This window comes from Miscanthus floridulus, chromosome 4, assembly GCF_019320115.1.
Source record: "Miscanthus floridulus cultivar M001 chromosome 4, ASM1932011v1, whole genome shotgun sequence".
In the NCBI taxonomy this organism is placed as follows: domain Eukaryota; kingdom Viridiplantae; phylum Streptophyta; class Magnoliopsida; order Poales; family Poaceae; genus Miscanthus; species Miscanthus floridulus.
The window spans coordinates 122,755,740-122,776,296 of NC_089583.1; the positions used below are offsets into that span (position 1 = coordinate 122,755,740).

General features: G+C 46.9%; 2 pseudogenes; both read right to left on the minus strand.

Annotated features, from left to right (window-relative positions):
* Window positions 1–10,497: 10,497 nt before the first annotated feature.
* On the minus strand, window positions 10,498–12,163 carry LOC136552959 (probable serine/threonine-protein kinase PBL18; annotated as a pseudogene).
* Window positions 12,164–15,679: 3,516 nt separating this feature from the next.
* Window positions 15,680–19,282, minus strand: LOC136552960 (RINT1-like protein MAG2L; annotated as a pseudogene).
* Window positions 19,283–20,557: the final 1,275 nt, after the last annotated feature.

The following is a 20,557-nucleotide window of genomic DNA, read 5'->3' on the forward strand; positions in this document are numbered from 1 at the left end:
CTAGCAACAACGTTACCATCAAGCAGGAGTTCGATCCGTGAGTGGCCGCGCTTGAGAAGGTCTTAGCGGATCTCGAAGCGTGGCACCCAGACATGGATGACATCCTGGATGACATCCAAAAGGACGTCCAGAAGCTGGTGAAGAACCTTGACCGCCAAGCGTTCGATGAATCATCTCACCGCCCGGTCACGCTTCATTCACCACCGACAGCGACTGCGTTGGTTCGGCGACCAGTCTGCATGCCACATCACCCAATGGGCACCGCATCGACATAAGTACATGGGATGCTGGGTCCGGAGTCATCACGACTTGGACCCATGTCCTGGCCAATGATATGTCCCCTGACCATCACTCTCATCTTCTTGCATCTAAATTTTGTCTACCGCCCATCATCATTCCTCCATGCCCGACGCCTAAGCTAGTTCACGATCCACCCCCACATCTATTTCACCCCCCTCCACCACCCTAGCCCAATTTTCATTCCAGACCCCTTCATCTCCAAAATCACCCTCCTCTACCACTAGTTCACCCTCCCTACCCTGATCCCAACTATCCCAATCAACTGACTATCCGCAGGGGCGGATCCAACGGTGGGGCAGGGGGGGCTCGAGCCCTCCCTACCCAAACCAGAGTAGTGGAACCCCTATGAATTTTTAGGCAAAGTCGTATAGCATAGGTGGAGCTGAGACTTAAGATCGAGCAGCAGTCAGAGGTATGTGTTGTTCAGCCCCCCTAAAATTTTTCCTAGATCCACCACTGACTGGTCGGCTTCCTAAATTTCCCTTTCCAACGTTCGATGGGGTCAACCCAAAACGTTGGCGTTCCCTATGTGAGAAATATTTCAACACGTATGTTGTTGATCCTTCTATTTGGATTGGTTTAGTCGAACACTATGTGGAGGGTCCAACAGCGATTTGGTACCAATCTATTGCCCCCCAGCTGCCCTCAGCAACTTGGGATTACTTCCATCGTTTGCTTCACAAATGATTCGATTGTGATCAGCATGAGCATCTCCTCCGTCAAATGTTCAGTATCCATCAACAGACGTCTGTCTCAGCTTATGTCACTGCATTTTCACAGTTAGTCGATCAGCTCATTTCCTATTCTCCTAATGTCGACCCACTATTCTTCACTCAGCGTTTCATTGATGGACTTTGTTATGACATTAAAGCAATAGTTCTTGTTCAGCGTCCCCAAAATTTCGATGATGTTGTTTGTCTCGCTTTACTATAGAAAGAGGTGGGCACAACTCCTAATCCGCGAGCCCTGCGTGGAGGTGATTGGTAGGCTGCATTTCGCCCTCGACTGCCAGCGGCCGCAGCAGCACCCCTGCTGCTGCCCCCGCCTCCACCACATGCTGACAAGGTGGTGGCTCTAGCTGCTGCGGCTCTGACTGGGGCGGCTGCTCAGCCAACCCACCAAACCATGGCGGCTGTCAAGGCATATAGGTGGGCTCTTGGTCTGTGTTTCAAATGCAACACCAGGTGGAGTAAGGACCCTATCTGTGCTCCCGAGGTTCTTCATGCAGTTGATGCTCTATGGGATTCATTTTCTTCTGAGGATTAATTGGCTGATTCTATTGAGTTTCCGCCTACTGAACAATGTTGCTTAGCACTCTCCAAATCTACACTTTCTGGTGTGCCATCTTCTCGCTCTATTTGCTTCACAGGCTTGTTTGTAGATTTTGGTCGACTCAGGCAGCTCATCTTCCTTTGTGCATGAAGCCTTGGTCCCTCGCTTGACAAGTGTTGTTTCAGTCCTAGTGTCTAGCTCTATCTTGGTTGCTGGCGGAACTCAGCTCACCAGCTCGGCTATGCTGCTTCAAGTTCCTTGGTCAGTTGGTGATTGTTCTTTTTAGTCTGACTTTAGGGTGCTACCACTGGGCTCCTTTGATGTGGTGATTGGCATGGATTGGTTGGCAACATACAGTTCCATGCAGATCCATTGGCAGGAAAAGTGGATGGTGATTCCATACAATGGTCAGTTAACTATGTTGCAGGGGCTTCCAACTTCCTTCCCTCAGTAGTTGTTGCTTCACATTGATTCAGTGGATGCCGATGAGGCAGCTGAACCGGATTTGCTGCCATTGCCAGTTGAGCTATAGTCCCTGTTGGATGCTTATTCTAACTTGTTTGAGCCTCCTACTTCCTTACCGCCATCAAGGGCCTCTGATCATGAGATACCCCTGATACCAGGAGCGGCACCTGTCCTCATGAGACCTTATCGGTACCCACTGAAGCTCAAGGACGAGATTGACAAACAAGTGCAAGAGATGTTATCCCAGGGGTTGATTAGGCACAGCCATAGCTCCTTCTCTTCCCTGGTACTCCTGGTACACAAAAAGGATGGTGGCTACTGATTTTGTGTGGATTTCCATCACCTCAACGCCTTGACACTGAAGTCTAAGTTTCTTGTCCCGGTCTTTGACCAACTCATGGATGAGATAGCACATGCCTGCTGGTTTTCTACTCTAGATCTACGGGCTGGCTTTCATCAGATTTTGTTGCGCGAAGGTGAGGAATTCAAAACGGCATTCTAGACCCACTTAGGCTAATATGAGTTTCATGTGATGGCCTTTGGTCTCACAGGAGCACCAGGTACATTCTAGGGTGCGATGAACGTTACCCTAGCTCCCAGACTATGCAAATTTGTCATTGTCTTTTTTAACAACATACTGGTGTTTAGTCCTTCATTTGAGTCTCATGTCATGCATCTTCAACAAGTCTTTGCTTGGCTCCGGCGCGATCAGTGGATGTTGAAGAAATCCAAATGCAGTTTTGCTCGGTAGTCCATATCCTACCTAGGCCACATGATTAGTGCAGATGGCTTTGTCTACTGATCCTACGAAGGTGCATGCAGTTGCCGACTGGCCGATCCCATCTAATATCAGAGAACTCTATGGGTTTCTCAGTCTGGTAGGTTAGTATCGGAAATTCATCAGACATTTTGATATTCTTGCTAAGCCCCTATCTGAGTTGCTCAAGAAGGATCAAGTCTTTATGTGGACCCCTACTCATGCTGAAGCCTTTTCACTGCTCAAAGCTTCTCTCTGTTCGGCCCCAGTACTTGCTCTTCCCAATTTCAATCGGTCATTCTACATCGAGACAGATGCTTCTGGTTTAGGGATTGGAGCTGTTCTCCAGCAAGACAATCATCCTATTGCTTTTTTAGCAAGCCGCTTAGCAAAAGAAATTAGGGCCTAACTGTCTACAAGAAGGAATACTTGGCGATATTGTTGGCAGTGGATCATTGGCGACATTACCTTCTCCAAGCAGAGTTCTATATCCACAAGGATCATCAAAGTTTAACACACCTCAATGACCAACGCCTTCATATCGCATGGTAGAAAAAGGTGTTTGCTCGTCTAATGGGTCTCTAGTACAAGATTCTATACAAGAAGGGGAACGAGAATGGAGCCGCGGATGCCTTGTCTCGGCGTCGCCATCCTGAGCAAATTCTGGCTATCTCCTCTATCACACATCAGTGGTTGGATGTTGTGGTGCTTAGCTATCAGGCTGATTTAGAGGCTATAAAGCTGCTATCACAGTTGGCCACAAACCCAGAGTCTATTCCTCAGTATTCTCTGGTCTAGGGTGTGATTCGCTATCGGGGGAGCATTTGGTTGGGATCTAGTAAAGCCATCCAACAATAGGTCTTGGCAGCCTTTAATGCTAGGCCAATGGGGGGTCACTCAGGAGCACCAGCAACATACTCTAGACTGAAACATCTATTCTTCTAGACCGGCATGAAAGCCAATGTCTGGCACATGGTGCAATCCTATTTAGTGTGCTTACAGGCTAAACCTGACCACGCCCGTTACCTAGGTCTTCTACAACCTCTGTCGGTTCCTACAAGCTCCTGGGAGATCATTTCAATGGATTTTGTCGAAGGACTTCCAACATCAGGGTTTGCTAATGCCATTTTGGTTGTTGTCGATAAGTTCTCTAAATTTGCTCATTTCATCGTGTTGAAGCACCCATTCACGGCCAAGACTGTGGCTCAGCTGTTCCTAGACAATGTCTACCGCCTTCATGGTCTGCCCACATTCATCATCTCTGATCGCGACAAGATCTTCACAAGTCTATTTTGGCAAGCTCTATTTAAAGCAGCCAGTACTTCTCTCTGCCTCAGCTCTTTGTACCACCCGTAGACTGATGGACAAACTGAATGGGTAAATCAATGCCTTGAGACCTTTCTCCACTATTTTACTCACTCCTGCCTCTCCCAGTGGCATCACTGGTTGTCACTTGTGGAGTATTGGTACAATACATCCTTCCATTCTGCATTAGAAGTCGCCTTTTGAGGTCCTATATGGCTTTCCTCCTCGACACATGGGTCTAGATGTGGAATCGATTGCTCCTATCCTAGATCTGTAGTCCTGGCTTGCTGGTCGCGCACACATGTAGGAGCTTATCCATCAACACTTGTTGCGTGCTCAAGACCGCATGAAGCGTTAAGCAGACAAAGGTCGCTTAGAGCGAGTGTTTTCAGTGGGTGACAAGGTGTTCTTGAAGCTCCAACCATATGTGCAGTCTTCTTTGATGCGCCATGCAAATCACAAGCTGTCATTTTGCTTCTTTGGCCCTTACAAGATTCTTGAGAAGCTTGGGCCAGTGGCTTACAAATTGGAGTTGCCACCATCTTCATCTATTCACCTGGTTTTTCATGTTTTCCCAGCTGAAGCTATCTCCAGGTGCTCAACAGGTATCATCTGCATTGCCATCTGACTTACATGTTTTCCAAGTTCCACTTCGTATTCTACAGCGTCGCTGGACTTCGAGAGATCACCCCATGGAGCAGGGTCTCATCCAGTGGTCGCATACTCCACCTGAGTTGGCTACCTAGGAGCCGCTCGTCACTCTACGTCAGCAATTCCCGCGTGCGCCGGCCTGGGGACATGCCGGCTCTGAAGACCCAGGGAATGTCAGCAACGCTAGCCAAGCACCTGAAGAAGAAGCTGCTACTTCTAGCTTGCCTACCGGCCCACCACCAATTCGGCCCAAGAGAGTCACAAAGCCCAGCTCGCGGGCGATTGGTCCATCCTGGATCAACTAGGAGACATAGTATAAGTAGCAAAGAGGAATGGGGAGAGGGACATGAACAGAAAATTGTAAAACCCTAAATCGAGTTTTAATCATTCATCATAGCTCAATCGCTGTAATTCCTATTCTTCCCGCACTTATTCTTCCCCAGCGCCGTCGGGTGCTAACATTTCCCTGCCTCCGCAGCATTTGCAACCGATAACAAACACTAGGTGAATCAGACTGAAGAATAACTGAAGAAGGAAGCATACAGCCTGCAACAGCTTACGCACAAACCGCCAACTCTTATCCTGCTAAAATCTGGACTAAACCCTATGATGTGGCCGACGGTGGGTGCGCAGCGCGAAAGGAGAGGAGGGGAGGGGTTGAGAGTGAGGCTCACCCGTGCCACGGCTGTGGACGACGGCACTGATCTCAGCGACGACGACGAATAGGCAGACCCGGACGCCGGGAACCTTGAGGGTGTCGGTGATAGGCAGGTATGTGTACTGAGGCTTCCCAGCCACCGCCTCGAGCAGCCTCTTCCATACCTCGTGCATCCTCGCGTCACCCTTGCTCGCATCGCCCTCGCGCTGCCTCTTCCGCTCCCTCGCTGATGCCACCTCCATAGCCTAGGTGTGAGTGACTATAGCGTGCGGCAATCAACCCTGGCCCAGGCAGTTCAAATCGGCCTGTTTATTTAGGTGTCGTTTGGATCCTAATGCGTATAAGGCTTTCTTCAACAGCAACGTCCAGAATATAAGATCCATTTGTTCTTTATAGGCAAAAGGTTCAATACATATTCAGCATATTCTCCAACAACAAGACCCAAAAGAGAATATTTTCTGCAAATGGATTTTCAGGAGAGATGATGCCCATATTTAGGTTGTGCCTCTCAGGTAACCCAAAATAGATTTTCCGTATAGGTACTCTGTTGGAGGCTGATTTTAGATCTCTTGCTACCTATTTTGGGTTTAGATGCCTATATGGGTTTCTTGTTGGAGACAGTCTAATTGCGGATAAAAGGAATCCAACAGTTGTATTTGATTGCAAGTGGTTTTGAGTTAGGTGCTGTCTGAATTGCAAGTGGTTTTGTGAACCCAGATAAAAACTCCTAACAATTTTATTAGATTTCGAGATTCTAAAATTATGAGAGAATCTCTATAAAATATAGGGCTAATTGGATCTGTGCTATTATAACTTTACCATTTCTGAAACACACCATTGTTGTTCAAGAAACTATACCACTGACATTACAATTCTCGTCAAAGCTAAAATATGCCATTATATACGTATACAACGTCTTTGAGCCCATGTGCAAGTGTACGGATAATTTTGTATTTTCGTATAGACCCAAAAGCCCCTCTCAGTCTATCTCATTTACTGGCAGGCCCAATGTGTCATCCCCTTTCTCTGTCCTCTTCCTAGTTGAACACAGCACACGGACAGGCCTTCGTCGAGCAGCCGACTAGTTGCGCGGGGGCTGTTGTGCCGCCACCGCCGGGCCGGCAGCCAGTCGCGCCTCCATGGCCTCCGTTGCTTTCCTGGGCAGCCCGTGTGGGGCCCGCCGCCGCCGCCGCTCGGTCCTACGCCACCCACGTGCTGCCCTACCCTAGCGCCACGCGCGGCCACACCGCCGCCTGCACCTCACCTCGTCGCCCTACCGCACGTCGCTAGCCGTCTCCGCCTACGCGCTGTAGAGCCGCCGCCGCCACATCACCTGCCGACAGCGCCCCGCCGCCCCGTGCGCGCACCAACCCTTTGTCGTGGCTGCCTTGGGTGCCCATCGCGCAGCTGCGACTGGCTACCCGGCTAGCCCCTGCACTGGAAGCTTCACGGCAGCCATGGCCGATCCAAGGAAGAAGAAAGCCATTTTGCGGAAATCCCCTTCTAGTTCGTCCTTTTCGTTTTACTGGTCAATAGAGTGGGAGGGGTGTCCATACGCCTGCACGTGGGCCCAAAGACGCCGCAGATGTATATAATGGCATATTTTAGCTTTCATAAGAACTATCATGGCACTCGCACAGTTCGTGAATAGTAATGGCATGCTTCTAAAACAACAGAATTGTTATGACGTATATCTAACTAACCCTAAAATATAAATCGTTTGGATGAGAATCTAGGATGTGGGATTTTTTCTATCCAGATTCTTAAAATCCGGAGGATCCAAACAGAATAGGGAGCAAAGGCCGTCACGTACAATTTGATACGGAGGAAAGAGGGAGGGCAGAACAAAAAGGTCGTTGTTTTGCGAAACAACCGTCTCATGAGCTAAAATTTAAGACAATGTGAAACAACGGTTGTACCATTATATTAGTTGTTGTCATGCAACTCATAACTTTATTTTAACTCTATGCATAAATTAAAAAATTATGAGTTACTACAAGATAACTTTAAAAACAATCATTGTACATATGTCAATTAAGTCGTCTTAAATTATGTGGCACTATGAAGGCAGCGTCAATATACTTGCCCTCGTGGTCCTAGGTAGTTGAAATTAACATGTTTGATTTAAGCTCGGGTAGGGCAGAGCTGTCTGGCTGACCTAGGCATAAATCCCAGGCAGTCAAAAGCATGTTTTGATGACGTCCTAACATGGGGGCTCTCGCCCAGACAGGTGCATTCATCCCATAGTCGCTCGAAATCGAACATCTTGGAGCCATGTTTGGCCTAGGCAAGGTTCCTAAATCAGAGACCAAATAGCCCCTTAGGGCGTGTTTGGTTGGAGCATGCGTTGAATTTTGGAGGCTTGAAGTTGGGATAGATGACTGGCCAAGTTGTCTCGCAATAGGGCTACAACCAAACCACCCCTTGATTTTAGAGGTCTGAAGTAAAAATTGTTGCATGGACTAAAAGTTGTCTGGGAGGTCTCCAAACAAACATGTGGGTTGTAGCTCCTGATAGACAAGGTTGCCTAGAGGCCAGCCAAACAACCCCTCGCATAAATAGGATGTGTGACTATTTAGTTCTAAGGACAAACAAGGATAGGATAGGATAGGATAGGGAGACCCTCCATCCACCCAGTGCTTGGCCATGGATGGAGTAGAACGCGGCGATACCATTAGTTGGAATATTCAATGAAGATTCAAAGCGAGTATGTTCCAGCAAAAATGAGAGAATGGACTCATCCCCAATTGACATGACGTCTTTTGTCTTTGGGTAGCCGTGGGCGGAGCATCGGTGTGGTTGCGCAGGGTGACATGGGGAGGCCTCATCAGCGAACTCAAGGGTGGTGGAGATAGGGCTATAGCTCGGAGCGATGACAATAACCCAAGTCACCCGATCTAGGGTGTGTGGCCGATTCTTTGGCGGATGGCACCAGTTGTGTGGCATGGACAGTTTCGGGAGCGAGGAGTGAAAGTGGGTGATAGAGTGGCCATTTGGGTAGGCAACACATGATTGGTGGAAGGGCGAAGGCCGGGAGTACGGGGGCTCAATCCCCCCTCACTCCTCCCTGCCAAATCGGCCTCCCGGCCATATCAGCGCCACCGGTCTCTTTGTCACACCTCCAAAAGTTTGATATAGTTTACTTACTAAACTAATAGATCTAGCAAATTAATAGAAAAAAATAACAACTTTAAGTTATGTTCTTGCTCAACAGTATGCTATAATAATGTTCTAAAAGATTTTGTGTTAGGAACCCAAAACTATTTCTAACTAACTACACTCTTTTTTATTTTTTTATCTCTTACTACTTTCTCATCTAGAACCATTTATTTTATTAATTTACTCATACGTCTACTTACGAGTTGAAGTGTTTGACAACTTTTTATTTTTAATTAAGGAGCCTTTTTACTGAACTGTTGGGGGTACCTTTTTATTCTAAAAAATCAAAATACGGATTTTTTTAATAAAACTTCTGGAGATGCTCCTGTTTAGATTAGATGCAAAATATTATTTGAGTATTAGAGAAATACTTTGATTTTTATTAAAATCTGCCGGATCTCTGATTCAATAATTTTTATAGTTTCTAAAACCATAATTTTGCCAAAAGTGCAATCTTTTTTAAGTTCTAACAACTCTCCTCAGAACTATTTTTTCTAAATTATTTTTAATCTCTTTAATTTATAACACTACAGTTATAGTTCTCGAAAACTATCACCCCAAACAGATAATTTAGTAAAGCAGCCAGTGTTGTTCATTACCGCGACAAATTGATCAACTGGTCATAGCTAAAACGTGTATAGTATAAACGCGGTTCTTTTTTTCTAAAAGGAAAAGGAAAAGAAAATCAGTCCTGATGCAATGAAAATTTAAATCTCGTTTCTCCTTCCAATTCCAACCATTTTTAATTACATGCTTTGATGCAACAACAACAAAAATATATAAAATCATGTTCAGGTAAAGTAGTCTCGTCAACAAGGAATAGAAAAAATAGAAGAGTTTGCGTGCACGTCCGGGTGCTGGAACGCTGACTGAACAAAAGCTGCTCTGTATTGTTTATTTCGGTCAGTTGAGTTCTATCCAATCGAGTCATCAGACAGACCAAAGTTAAAACCTCCTAATTCACCCACGTGTATCCATAGTGTCTTCTGCCCTCCTGTTTAGGCTGCATACAATGCGATTAAAAACAGTAAGGGCATGTACACGGCTTGCTGTCTGTAAGTTTTTTTTTTCCAGAGGACTCAAGAGACAGCTTGTACAATGGTTATATATTTCACTGTCTATAAATTATTTAATGCTTATATAGCTTAAGTTCAAGCATGAATATGATTCATGCATCATATTGTGTTGCTTGTCGATATAAAATAACCTATTCAAGCGCTAGTTAATTGTTACAAATAAGAGAAACTAATTATTATTATCTGGAAATAATATCAAATTAACCATGACAATGAGCAGGGAGTACATGTTAGGGGTGAATCGCAAGATCTAGCCATGGAGCCACTGTTGGTTCCTCGCTCGTGCTAGACATATGAAGGGTGCCGGAGACCGGCGCACTCCATCTGGAGGAGAAGTTGCAGGGCGGACCTGCTGCTGCTTGCGCGGGACGGTCAAGCCCGGCAGCGCCCGCGGCTGGAGGGTGGAGGCCCGGCGACTGGCCGCGCGTGAAGGTCCGACAGTGGCTGCTGCCCACCGAATATGCCTGCGAGCAGGAGAAGAGGCACGATTTTGGCGCAATCTTTCTCTCGCCCGCGTGTATAGCTGATCCGCGCGTCGGCCACTGCGCCTCATAGCACGAGCGCTTGCCTGTCGTCTCGCGAAGAGACGGCTCCATTCTCTTCCTTCATTTACTGCTGCGAACTGGGGGTGTTTTTTTTTTTTTTTTTTTTGCAATTTTCACATCAGGGCATCCGAAGGCCCGTTGTACGTGCCCTAAGAGCAGCAATTCCAACAATGACCTCTAAATCATGACAGTCGTATAGAAGCGATGGTCGCTGCTACAATGTGAATAGTCGTATAGCAAAAGGTCGTCGCTGCTGACAGTGCTACCTGTGTGTACGGAAAACAACAGATGATCAATTCACGGCAATCTCAATCTTTTTGAACGCAATACAGCAATCTCAATCTGCACAGAAAAGAGAAAACAAACCACTATCTACGATCCTTAGCTACATACAATCTGTATCATCTACATTGAACACATGAAACAAAGGCAAGCATAAAGTGCAACAAAATCTAGCTCCAGCTAGCTCTTAGACTTGGAGTGGGGGCGTCCTGGTCGTCCGTGCACCGGCGGCGGCGGCGTGGACGAGGTGTAGGAGGAGGACTTGGGGCTGTTGTGCTGCTGCAGCTGCTCGAGCTCCGGCAGGACGGCGTCGACCATGGCGGGGCGTTTCTTGGGGTCGTTCTGGAGGCAGCGCAGCGCGAGCGCGGCCATCTCCTGCGCCTGCTTTCTTGGGGTACTGCCCGCCTAGCCTGGTGTCCATGATCCGGATCACCTTCCGGCGATCCCCGAGCTGCGGGTACACCCAGTCCACCAGCGTCGCCGCCGACCCGCCGCGGGCGTCGTCCACGGCGTGCCGCCCCGTCATGAGCTCCAGCATCACCACGCCGAAGCTGTACACGTCGCTCTTCGTCGACAGGTGGCCCGTCGCGATGTACTCCGGCGCGGCGTATCCGCGGGTGCCCACGACGCGCGTGGTGACGTGGCTCTTGTCCCCCGTGGGCCCGTTCCTGGCCAGCCCGAAGTCCGACAGCTTGGCCCGGTAGTCGGAGTCGAGGAGGACGTTGGAGGACTTGAGGTCGCGGAAGATGACGGGGCTGTCGTCGCGGGAGTGCAGGAACGCCAGGCCGCGCGCGACGTCGATGGCGATGGAGACGCGCATGGGCCATGACAGCGGCTGCGTGGCGCGGCGGAAGAGGTGGTTCTCCAGGCTGCCGCGCAGCATGTACTCGTACACCAGCAGCTTGTTGGCGCCGGAGTCGGAGCAGTAGCCGACGAGGGTGACGAGGTTGGCGTGGTGGAGCTGGCCCAGGTAGGTGACCTCGGCCAGCCACTCCCGGTGGCCCTGGAAGCTCTCCTCCTTGAGCTTCTTGATGGCCACCATCCGGCCGACGCCGGGTCTCGTCGGCGCCAGCGTCGCCTCGTCGATCCACCCCTTGTACACGCACCCGAACCCGCCCTCGCCCAGGTACGACGTGGACCCGAAGTTCTTGGTCGCCGCCCGCAGCTCGCTCATGCTGAACGACTTGAGCCCAACCCCGGCCCCGGCCCCGGCCCCGGTCCCGGCGCTCGCCGCCTGCACCTGCACGTCGGAGCCCGCTAGCTGCCCGGACAAGGCCGACGAGCTGCCGATGCTGCGGCGCGACGCTAGCTTATTGGCGGTCGTCGTCGAGTTACTGTTATTGGACGCGGTGCTCCTGCTTGTGACCTCTGAAAGAAATCGATGATCAAGATTGCAATCAGGACAGTTGCTTGCATCATCTTTCACGACTCCACCCCGATCGACTCAGAGGATGAAAAATATGAGAAATTAGAGAAAGCGGCAAAGAAATTGCCTGCGTCTTACTTGATTCAAATGGAGTGGAGGCATTGGCGCACTTTGCAGAGCCTGTGCAGCAGTTCCCCATTCACGCTGGCTGGCTGGGCTGGTGCTGGCAAAGAAATTGTCTGCGTCATACTTGATTCAAATTGTCTGCATAGCGCCTGTTCGGCTGGCTGGCTGGCTGGGTTGGTGCTGGCTAGCCCACTCACGCGGACATTGTTCACATGAACAGTGTCCTTTCAGTTAGAACAATATTTTTCTCTCACAATAATTCAGCTGGAACAGTATTTTGGCTTATTTTTCATGTCACCCGAACAGCCTGATGATACTAGTAGCTGCTACAATTTCCTCCGGTCCTGTCTGTACTTGTCAGTGCTCTAAATAGATCAACGAAACGCAGCCGGTTCGGCAGGCCGTAAACGATCGTGGATTATTTACTGCTGGTTGGTTTGGTGTGAGAGAAAAATACTTATTCTAGCTTATAATCTATGATCGTGTATATGAGCAAGCGAACTGACGACCAGCAGCTGATGTAAAGAACTCCAAATGGAGCAATTTAAGTTCTAGGATGTGAAAGGGAGTGGAAGAATATAAGGCAGTCAGGCAGGCGAGGTGCAAGGAATTCCAGTCAAGGGAGGGAGGGAGATGCTGACGGTGCGTCCGTTGACTGACCTGATTTGCATCTGCATTTGCATTGCATGGAGATGGAGGCTTCCCATCCGGCTTGTCAGTCAAGCAAACCAAGCACACAAAGGCTAATTCCCTGCCACTACTTACTTACTTACAGCTTCCAAGATACTTCTCCCAGAGCCAGAAGTTAAACGACACACCATATATTACTTCGTTATTATCTCATCAATAAACCACCATAAACACGCCCATGGAAAGGAAGCATTTGACAGCTAGCTTCAACTTTTGCAGTAGTAAACTAGTGGTCTGTTCGTTTCGGCTTATACTGATCGTGGATTATAAGCTACAACAGTGTTTTTTCTCTCACACCAAACCAGTCAACAGTACTTCTGACTTATAATCCACGATCGTTTCAGCCGAAACGAACAGGCTGTATGGAGGGAGGGGCAGGTTGTTTCTATGATGGAAACACCTTTGGAAGGACAAATAGAACTTTATCCCAACACGTCTGAGTCAGTCTTCAGCTAGTACTTTTTGAGACGTTCGGCTGATGGTTTCTGTGGTTTATAAGTCGGCTGAAGCTATTTTATTGTGAGATAAATGACGTAAATAAAAAGGAATAAAAATTGCATACAGTGAGCCGCAAGAGTGGGCGTGGTCAGATTGGAGTAGCATGGAAACTTTCATAAAGTGCTGTTGGCGCTTTCAAGCTGATGGAAGATGAGAAACTTACGGCGATTGTATCCTTTCTATCACGAGTAATTTAGAACATGGAAGATAAGAAATTTGCCAAATTTAGTGCATATGTGGTGAATACACTCTGTTTGCTTGAACTACTTTTCAGCAAATAAATAGTATTTTTCTCTCACAACAAATCAGCACAGCATCAGCATAAGTCAAATTTCAGCATAAGCGAAGAGGATGATAAGATGTTGCAACACCGCCTGTTCAGTAATGCACAGCACGGAGAACATTTGACTGATGCTTACGAATCCGCATTCATTTAAATATTACGTACTATATTAAGGGAGTGTTTGGTTCTTTAGTCGCTCCTAAAATTCATGTTACATCGAATGTTTAGATACTAATAAAGAGCATTAAATATAGATTAATTATAAAACCAATTATATAGATGGAGGCTAATTGGCGAGACGATTTTTTAAGCCTAATTAATCTGTCATTAGCACATGTTTACTGTAGCACAACGCTGTCCAATCATAGACTAGTTAGGCTTAAAAGATTCGTCTCGCAAATTAGTCGCAAGTTGTGTAATTAGTTTCGTAATTAGTCTATATTTAATACTTTATATATGTGTCTAAACATTCGATGTGACAGGAATTTTAGGAGGGCATGTAGAAACAAAACAGGGCCTAGCTCCGTTGACAGTGTTCATATCATGAGGTGAGGTCCGTCAAATAATTGATATTTGGAGTTGGAGATTATATTGGGGCTCTCGTGCGGCTCACACGTGCATTGGTCGACCAAGTAAAAGTCAAGACCAAGTAAAAGTCAAGGGCTAAGAATTCCAAACAAGATCATAGGCTAGATTGGAATTTGCAACCAGTTTTTTATCAATTCCAAACAAGCAAGTTAGACATTACTGTGGAGCACCTTATCCATGTCGGTCCATGGGTGCCAATTCTTATGCACACTTGGTCCTCTGTTTGTTTTTTTTACATGTCGTATATGTTTTGTTTAAGTCGGACATTTGTGTCTTTGATCATCAATTTTTTCTTTAAAAAATATAAGTTTATGATATAAGATGTTTTTAACGAGAAATATTTTCATAATATATAATTCATACGTAGTGAAACTATATTCTTTTTAATGGGTAATCAAAGATAATAATGTTTGCTGTTAATTTTTTTTTATTTTTTTTGCGCTAATGTGACATGTAAAAGAACAGAGAGAGAAACTGGCCTGGCGCCAATCTAACACGATGAGAAAGAAGCCTTCATCCCTTTATGTTTTGTTTCTTCTAATTTCTGCTATATTAATTAATCCTTTAGTCCCGCTGTGTGCACTTATACACTCTTGACCTTCCACCTGGATTCAGTGGTGAAAGACAGGGATGGGTTGGAGGAGCTAGGCATGGTCACCTCTAACTTTTTTTTTCCATTGCGTCTTTTAGTGACCTAGCTAATCTATCATGTAATAGCTAGCCCACATGGACCACCCGGATCCATTGGACTAGGGAAAGTGGCCGGGCATGGAGTTAGGCCAGGATGCAGAAGAGAACTAAGAGCAAATACAACAATTGGCTTATAACCAAATTAATCAATATTTTGATAATATGGAAGAGAGAAGAGAGCTTGGCTCTCACGCAAGCAATAAGTTGGGCACAGAAACATATGCGTTGGTGAGCCTAGATAGAAGGTATGTGAGGATTTATAAGAAAAGAATATAAGACATGGTACTACGTAATAATAAAAAATTATAGACCAATAGAAGATAACTATGATACAACTTGACTTATAGTCAAGCAATTGGCTTTATTATTGACCTTGCTCTAATGAGTTAGGTTTCACTATTGCATGCAACTTCGGCCTAGCAAATTAGAATCTTCCTTTCCATCTCTAAATATGGCCCTGTTCGCTGGGAGGAATTTAGATGAATCTGGAGGAATTTGTGAGAGCATGAACAGTGAAAAACCGGCCATGAACAGCAAATTCCGGCTGGTTTTCTTACCAGCCAAACGGCACCTATATCAAAATAGCTGTCATACAATATCCCAAGGGTATAAATGGTTATTCCCCTAAAACCTATAAATACCAGAGCTTGAGCAAAGTTACATGACAAATATATGCATCTGCTCCATAGAGGAAGACTAACTCTATAGTGAAGCTTTTTTTTTAAGGGAACTCTATAGTGAAGCTGCTTCGTGGTAGAATTGGTAGAACGGGGTTGGTTTTATTGGAGGTGAGATAAGAGCGAAAAGAAACAAGCACTTCTCCCCCCAAAAAGTCACGTGGCATCTCGATAGACTAAACAGCTTGAGTAAGCTATGAAATGCGACCATGCGGGGAAATCTTTCTCTACGAGATCCAGCTCTGAAATAGGTCGTGTGGATTAATTAGAAAGCACGAGGCAGCTGAATGATTCTGCACAAGGGCGACTAGACTAAGTTAATCAAACAATTTAAACTGATTACATGGCAGCTTCGTGCTTGCAGATGAAGTAAAACTCGGTGAACTGTCCTCTCCTAGTTATCGCCTGAAGGATTACAGGAAGTAGCCAAGTAGGCAGCAGTGGTCAAATCCTGTCAACCTTGGAAAGCACTGTTGCGTGCCATATATGCCAATACCGACGGCTCCTTGGACCTTGGTTAGTGCACCTGTCTTTGTTGTGGCCTGGAATTGTTAATCTCCAAGTGTAAAGTTTTCACATCAAGCTTCGCTCAAGGTCATTCTCAGCTACACTTTGTACAAACAAGATTACCCACAAAACTTCCTGCTGCTTAAGATCTTTGCAGCCTGGCTAGCATTTACATGGTGCAATCCTTGATACTTTAGGCAATTGTCACTCTTCGTGTCATCCATTAGCATTTCCAACAAGCACTGTGCATCTGACTTTTTCATGGTCACCAACTTCAGGGATTCACTTAGAAAAGGGAGAGAAGCTTCAGGTCTTGAACAGAAGGGCCTAACGATGTGGAGAAGGGCTTTTGTATCAACTCTTAGCTGGATGGCTCCAGGATCAGAGAAACTTACTTCACCCCATCGTATGCTGCTGCAGATGAAGTAGTCGAGGCCTTCCGCTATACTCCTCCAAAGATCAAGGAAATCCTTGGAATTAAGATATCGCTTAAACTTAGTGGTCCTGTCTGTCAGAACATCTAGACTGGCAACAAAACCAGGAGATACTCCTGCATTTTCTTCATCCAGGGTCTGATCATCTAAGATGGTCTGTCCACTCCATGATCCAATGTTCTGGACATATTCCCAGGACAGATCTTCAAACTCAAGCAGAATCGAAGACAGTATCTGTTCCAGGTAATTGGTCCCTAATTTAACTAAAAAGCTAATTTCATCTGTAAACAGAGATCCTTGAGGACCCATATCCAAAAAGGTAGTATCTTCATCCCATTCCCGAAGCACATTCTCGCAGTAACGAGCGGCGTTGATTGCATACGAAGTTTTTGACAAAGACTGATCTTCTAATGCCGTATTCGACAATTGCAATGCTTCGCATCGTTCACGCAAGACAAGAAAAAAGTCATTCAGGAACCTAACTGAAGAGGATCTGTTAAACTGGATCTGCATTCCCCTGTTTGGCAGAGCACGGCCTCTTTCAACCATTGACAAAGCAGTTTTGATAACAAATTCACACACCGGAGGAGCTTTGTAGTCTTCTCTTGTAGAGAGAAGAAACTTCATTGAATTTTCCATGTGACCAAGCTGGTCAAGCTGACCACTACATGACCAATTTGTCTCATCTTCCATTTCAGATTTCAGCTTATCCTGTGCTGAACTAAGCTCAACATCAGCCCATATCTGAAGCCAATCAGGGTGCTCAGTATATATTGAAAAGACAGATAAGGACCTAGACAGACCTTCAGAAAGAGATGCAATTTTCTGGATTCCTGAATCCGCTAGAAGCTACATTCTTTTATCAAAAGAAATCATTACATCATTTAAGTGCATCCAAGAGGAATCTACTTCAGGTTTGCCAACAGTAGCATGATCCTGATAAGAGCAGACAAGTGCTGGGAAAATCTGCCGCTCAAGGTATCCTACAAGCATTTTCACCATTCCAGTTACCCAAGATTCCTTGGCACTTAATCCCACTAGTCTTGCTTGATCAATCAAAGGCTGCAGTACATCATCCACCCCATCCATGAAATCCTTTGTTATCTTGTAAACAAGGGTAAAAATGAACTCTGGCTGTTCAGACCATTTAGCAAAATGATATTCCATCCTTGAAGCAATAGGGTGAACTAAATCATCGATCGCCCAAAGCCCATTGTCGAAGCAAGCAGTTCTATTGAAGTACTTCAAATCTGCCAGGGCAGGAGTCACTTCTGCTCTTTGACACAGGCGTAATTCACGGTTTCCCTGCACATGTTGGAGAGCACACAGTGCTTGGAAGCTTTGAGAGTATCTCTCTTTATTTTCCTTGTTCATCAAGACTAGAGGATTCGGAATTTGGGAGTACTTATCCTTCTCTGTGTCTTGTGAAGACAATGAAGGTGGCCAGCCCAATGATGCTAGTAGAGCCCGAAAATCCGTGAGGGCTTGAGGCCTCAAAATGGAAAGAGTTTTGTCCACTCTAGAATCAACAGCCATGACAAGGTTGGTCCACTGTGGCCTACTAGTGCTGATCTGTACTAATTCTCGCTCAATATCCCTCACAGCATCGACAGCATGGAGCAGCTTCCCTTGCTTCCATTTTGTTTCCTACATTTGACAGAGAATAAGGATATCATCCTTAGTTTGCAAACTAATTGCTGAATGACATTTTATCAGCTGCATCTGCAGCAACAGATGAAGTGAAAGAAAGACAAAGGACCTCACATTTGATTTTCGAAGTATTGATGATAGGTTGAACTTCGGGGCCTGCCTAACGATGGAAAATGCCACATCTTCCAGGTTGCCAACCAAAGCTTCCAACTGTAGAGTAGCTTCTGGAATGTCAGCATAGCAAAGTTACAGAAAGCACTATACATTCCTACACCATACAGAGCTAGAAGTCTCAAAGAAGATATAGTAACAAACAATAGCAGCCAACAGAACTCATCTCGTGGCAAATAGCAAAGGTGAGCAGATTTTGATGCAGAGGGGGAATGAAATCAAAATTGAACTATGAACTGGTACAGCAAGTTTGAAGCTGTGCAGAAGACATTTATTATTCAGATAATGTCAATGGACTCCGTTACAAACTTATGATACTTGTTTATGTGGCCCGATGAGTATCTTAGTTCATAGACTGGTACTGAAACCAACACAGAAGCTTCTACATTCAACGCAATCATGAGGACTACATTTCCCAGCGCTGTAGAAGGTCAGTGATATGGATATTTTCAGCGCTGACAAACCACTGACACAAAAAAGGATCCCCAGATTATACTGTTGCAGAAAATAAATCACGTATTAAGTTACCAAAAGCCACATCGCGCAGCAACAATGTAACTATAACGCAGGCTCCAGAACACACTCATATGGCGTAGCTCCGTAACCATCAGGTAGCAAACCAATTTCGTATGTAATCTACAACCAGTCACATTGTATTTGCCCGTGCCACCATGTAAACGTCCACATCAATAGGAGGAAGAGATGCTGACCCGCGTAGAACCGGATGGTGTCGATCCGTTGGATCTCCCGCACGAGCGCCGGCAGCCCCACCGTCCTCACCACCTCGGCGCCCTCGTCCTCCGCGCCGACACGCACCCCTAGGAAACAAAGAAGAAACCGAGCCGGATCAGTAGTGGAGTCTAGAGTGTGGAGGGGGGACGGGCAGCCAGCCTCAGCGCCCCCGCGGCACCGGGACTAAAACCCCAACCAGCACCTAGGGTTCACTACTGTTGACGGGAGCGAGCGAGCGTGCGAACCTCGTGACCGGACGCGGCAGAGGTCGGCGCGGGCCTCGGCCGAGCGCGCGAGCCAGGACGCGGCCGCGGCCGCGAGGTTGTCGGGGGAGGCGAAGTGCGCGTCCAGGAAGCCCCGCACACGCCGGCGGCGGCCGCAGCCGCGGGGTCGACAGCATGGGAGGAGCGTTGGGTTGGGAGGCGAGAGAGACAGAGGAGGGGGGAACCAACCAGCCAGGTGAGTGGGAGTGCCGAATTTTTTATTTTTTTTAGCGCCCCCCCCCCCCCCCCCCCCCCCCCCCACCCACCCACCCACCCACACACACACACACACACCCACCACCACCACCACCACCTTTTTTTTTTTGAAAGTTTTTCACAAATACGTCCCTGGAAGAAAGATTTTAGAATCCGGACCCTTAGCTCGGCGTCATCGATGCTGCTAACACGTCTCGGCGCCAGCGTCTCTGGCGCCGAGATCTTAGGCTCGACGCTGACGTGGCGCTGATTTGGCGGGCAGCTCGGCACCGTAGACGCTGGCGCCGAGCTTGACGCCCTATACGAGAGGCCTTGATGGGACAACGCTATGGCCGTACAAGAGGCCCAATGCACCACGCATTTCACTGTTTTCATCATCTACTTACTGCCGAGGCCATAGCGTTATCCCATCGTAGCCCTGTCGTTGCAGATCTTTGCATCAGACTACTAGTAGCAACGCGTAGGGTTGGTATGGCACGATGTGCTTCCATTGTTTGCTACGATCTGACGATTAAGCCTGTGTTTAGGGAGCTCCGTCCAAACAAACTTGATTGTAGTTTTAAATTAGGTTTCGTTTCAAAAAAAAGTTTTACTTTAGAGGTTTATACTCCATTTTTAAAGGAGCAGTACTCTTCCGCTAGAGTACCAGGCTACCAACATTGACAAGTAAAAAGCCCGTGTAACTCTAGGCAACAGACAACAAAAGGCCTGCCATGTTTGTTTCGCGGAAATTTGGCTTATGTTGATGCTGATGCTTATACTGATCTATTGTGAGAGAAAAATACTGTTCAGTTTCTGAAAAATACCACTGAACTAACAGGCGAACAGGGCCGACGTGGATACGATAGTAGTACTTGTATGATAAAGATGTTGAACAAATGGGCCAGGAAGCCACGATAAAAGATGTACCGTAGCCTAGTCGGTCAACTTACTCGTGGGTAGGCGGACAAACCTTACTAAGGATGGCAACGAGGATGTACCCGTCGGTAAGTCTGGGCAAAAATAACCGAAAACCGAGAACCGAACCGAAATAACCAGAACCAAAACCAAAATATTCGGTCCTAGGTTCAGTTCCAGGTTCTGAAGAACCGAACTTACTACGGTTATTTCGGTTCTGGTGCTCGGTTAACCGAAATAACCGAACTAATCCCCTCCTCGCTGGTCGCTGGCTCGCTGCCCCGCCTGCCCCACGCCCA